Consider the following 4890-nt stretch of genomic DNA (forward strand, 5'->3'; position numbering starts at 1 on the left):
ATAAATACAAAAATATCTTCTCTTGACTTTCCCTAATACTGAATAATAACATTTTAATGCAAATATCACATTAGACCTAATGAAGACTTTACTGTAGCTCATAAACACTGCAGTGTTTTGTTAAACCAAACTTGAAGTCTTACATTTTTTGGCTTCAGCTGTTGAAGCTATTGCTTCGCTTCTTAGGAGGCCAGATGGTGTCATGCTAAAACATTAACTTGCAGGTCAATAGAACTAGGTTCTAGTTCTGACTGTCAGTAACTGACTACACATCCTTGGACTAGTTATTTCATCTAACTTCTCATGGTTCTGTCAGTAACCAAATATGCGGCTTTGGGCAAGTTCCTTAACCTAATCTCTCCAGGCCTTTTCTTCATCTCGTAGAACAAAGTCGTTGGACTAGATTCAGATCCCAAAGATCTTTACACAGCTCCAACATTTCTTTGTAGTTGATTAACTTGCCGGAAACATGGGCAGCACCTAATTTGTAAACTCGATTATGTGTATGATTTTTTGGATTCAGTTTGTATCAAAGTTTTAAGAAATAAACAGACTTGATGAGAAATTGAGAACTTCCACTCTAATTCCAGAAAAGGTGTTAATTTAATAAACTGGTATATTGATTCATCTGGGGAAATGGCTGCTTCACAGAAGTTCTTCGCTTTCTGGTGGCATGGAAATGACCTTGCAGGTTCAGGTCTTGCCCACTTGGCAGATTTCAAGTACCTGCCTAATGAAAGATACATCTGTCACCTGAGGATTAGCTTAACTCTGAGAAGGCTCATCCTCAGGAAGCTTGCTAATAAGGAATGGATTTTTTTTTTTCTGGGGAGCTACAGAAACTCCTGAAGATGATTGGCCAAGATAGGGTTGCTTAAACTTTTTCCATTCGTGACCCCTTTTCACCCAAGACATTTTTATGTATCCCTGGGTATATAGGAATATTAAATAGGTATATAAATCAAACATTTACAGATAATAAATCATAATTTCACAACCCTCACATTCAGTTACAAAATCCCGTATGGTGTTACAAACGTAGTTTAAGAAAGCTGGTATCTAAGCCATCATGAGATTTCTATCTGTATTGACTAGAAGTAATGAATTAATTAATGACATGATAGGATTTTTTGAAGTGCTGAAGATTGAAAGGTAATAAGAGTTCAATATTAATGATTATTTACATGAATTGTAGAAAATGGAAAAAAATTAGAAATGTAGAAAGCATAATAAAAGCAATAAAGATAATATACAAAGCAATTTAAAATTAGTTAACCATAAGCAAAAGGGTCTATGAATTGTGTTTAACTGGTTCAAGAAATAGTAAGCACTCATAATGTAGACTTTCTTATTGTTTCTTATGGAACTTCTAATGTTCAATTATATGTACATAAATATAATTTAATTTGGAAAATGAAAAATGCATAAGAATACAAAGTATAGATGAATGAGTGAATATAGAAGCATTTATTGTTTACTATATACAAAACACTGTGCTAAGTGTTGGAGATACAAATAGAAAAGCAAGACAATCTTGCTTTTAAGTCCAGAGTTGATTACATGGGGTAAGGCATCAAGTAAGGGTTAGGGCAGAGATCACTTTTGAACTGGGCTTAGAATACTGTATAGGATCTCAATAAACAGGAAATAAAATAAGATAAATAATAAAAAATAAAATAGGAAGGAAAAGGAAAAGGTATTTCAGAAACAGAACAAGTGGCACAAGGATAAGAAAGTATCCTTAGGGAGTGAGTTTTTGATACAAAGTTCATTTGTTGGCAAATGCCTTGGAATTAATCAGATTTGAAAGAGATTAATTCTGTGCTTGATTGTGATGGTAAGTGAAGAGCTGTTTTACAAGAATTATGAAGTCCCAAAGCAGAACCCATCTTACCCCCTCATTTTCTAAACGAGAAAACTAACATCATAGAGGTAAAGTGAGTTGCCCAAAATCAAAAGTCTGATGTCAACATTAATGGTCAATTGGCTGGAATCAGTGGGTCTTGATTTTTAGGTCAATTCAATCCATAACCATTTCTAATATGCCAGGCACTTTGCTACATGCTGGATACAAAAGACAAACAAAATTGTCCTTATTCTCAAAGAGCTTATGTCATAGTGAGGAGATTCCGTGTACCCACTAAAATATTTTTTAAAAAGAGACAAATACATAAATAGTAGAAAAATAATTTGGGGGGGGGGCATAAGGAATGGGTTGAGTCTAAAAAAGCTACATAGATAGGTGACAATTGAACTAAGTTTTGAAGAAAACAAGTGATTCTAAAAGACTTGAGGTAAAGAAGGAGAGCATTCCAGTCATAGGGAACAATTAGTCTAAAAGGCATGGGGATGGGAAATGGAGAATTATGTGTGGATGGCCTGTAAGAAAGCCAATGGGCAAACCATAGAATGTGGGAGAGTACAGCCAGATTGGTAGTTTGGGGTCTGATTGTAAGAAAGCTTACATGCCAAACATATTTGTTCCTAGACGCAACAAGTAGTCAGTCATTGAAGCTTATTTAATAGGGGAGTGATCTTGTCAGACTTGTGTGTGAGAGAAATCCTGGGTGGATTGAAGTAGGGAGTAACTTTAGGCAGGGAGACCATATTAGATTATTCCAATAGTCCTGGTAAAAGATGATGAGTGTTTGATCAAAGGTTGTTCCATCACTAGTAGGGAGAAAACAGATGGGAGAAATGTGAAGGTGAAACATCAGAATTTGACAGCTGATTTGCATATATGTAAGATAAGGAAGATTTAAGGATTTGAGGATATTCTGAGGCTATAAACCTGAGTTACAAGGATTGGGGTGCCTTCAGTAAAATAGGAAAATTGAGAAAACATGTGGATTTTGCAGAAAGAATGAGAGCTGTCTTAGACACAGTTCATTCACTTTGACATGTCCAAAGGCCAGTTGGAGATGGGGTTGGAGTTCAGGAGAGAGATTAGGACTAAATAGACAGGACTGAGGGTCATTTTAAATGCATGGAGGCTGATGTGGTCACCAAATGAAAGGATAAAGGGAGAAAATAAAAGTGGGTTCAAAGCAGAATCGTGGGGTACAAACCTACAGTTAGTTGGTATAATATGGGACAGGAACTAGCCAAGGAGTGATCAGATGGAGTAGCAACAAGGAAACAGTGTCATAAAAACTTAGAAGATTGTATAATGAAGATGATTAAGTGAAGTCCAAAGCTACAGAAATCAAGAAGGATAAGGATTATCCTGAAGCATAAGAATAAGAACTGAATTAGGTTAGATTTGACCATTAACCCATCCTTAGCTTTAGAGAGGACAGTTTCAATTGAGTGACAATTTAGAAGCCAGAATGCAAAGCATTGAAAGATGAGAGGAAGAGAAAGCAATGAGTCTAAATGGCTTTTTCTGGGAGTCTGGTTGAGAAGAAAAGGGAATTATTTCTCTTTATCCTATGCCACACATTGAATTATTCATTGAGTAAATTCTGTGTCCCAAGGCATAAGTACCCCATTTTACTGTCTTATACCAGCACCTCCTTGAAATATTTTCCCTAGCGATAGGGCATTTGATCATTTAAGAAGATTTGTGATTTCATCATTGTGGATGCTTCCTCTGATATTTTGATCATAGATCTATTGGTGTTAGTAGATAAATTTCATATGTGGGATATTCTGCATAAGATGGCAGAGTAATAGTCCAGAGTATTCAGCTCTTCTAGTAAGCATGAAAAAAGATCACTAGACTGAGAAATGACCAAAAACTCCAAAGAGAAACTAGAAAATATATTTTGCCAGCTCAGATATTCACAGAGGCTAAGCCAGAAACCTTTCAGTACTAGGGAAGTTTAGGTCTGGGGGCACAACAATCAGGATAGGCCCTAGATTAAGCATTCTTTCTCCTTTGTAGACAGCTCAGGATGGGCTTTCCAGGTAGACAATCTCATCTGTGTCTCCCCTACTGCCCTGGTACAGTAGACAGCCACTCCTAATGTGTTTGAAGAGCACAGTACTCATTATTCAAATTCCAGATGATAGATATCTGTTTTAAAGGAGGTTTCAATATCCGTTTTAGAAATGGTCTGAGCCTGGCTAGACAAAAAGTTCCAATTCGGAAAGTAAACCTAGAGAAATGAATAAACACAAGAAAACTCTACAAAATTTATAGAGCCAGAAATGGTTAAGATATAAACCCAGAATAACTAAATACATGCCATTTACCAACAAATTCTCAAAGGAAATCATGGATTTGTCATAAATTCTTGGAATTCCTGGAAGACCTGAAGCAAGAAATTTTTTTTCCCAAAAATCGCACAAGTTTCATGAGTTTTGATGCACACAAAATATTTTATTACTTAGTAGCAGACTTTTTAGTGATAAGAACCAAGTTGGTTCTCAAAAGACATAGTGTTTATTATTGACTTGTATCCAAAATATTTCCGGCTTGGTAGAAGTCAGTGCTGAAGACTGATATCATTTGTGAGAACCTAGGACTCACCCCTATACTTTGATAAAGTATTTGAATAAGACTTAAGCATCCACTTCTACATGAATGAGAAGTCATAAATGAACCAAGAGAAGTTGGTAAATAAGGTTATGTGCTTTTAGAAAAGTAGTCATTTCCAGATATGCCTTTATCCACCACCTTCTAACCTCCATTGTACCCTCCCTGTAACAGTTAAGCTTAACCAATTAAAATGGAAGCAGTATCTGAAAATATATTTGTAGTGCCCCCATCTACCACAGCTATGTTTCATCAAATGTTTTTAGGATCAAGATTGGTCATTATAACTCAAAGTTCAGCTCCTTTTTAATGTTGTTTTTGCTTATATTATTGTAATTATATTTTTCTCTTGGTTCTGCTTGCTTCATTCAGTATTAGTTCCTGTAAGTCTTCCTATATTTCTCTGAATT

This window comes from Sminthopsis crassicaudata, chromosome 1, assembly GCF_048593235.1.
Source record: "Sminthopsis crassicaudata isolate SCR6 chromosome 1, ASM4859323v1, whole genome shotgun sequence".
Classification (NCBI taxonomy): Eukaryota; Metazoa; Chordata; class Mammalia; order Dasyuromorphia; family Dasyuridae; genus Sminthopsis; species Sminthopsis crassicaudata.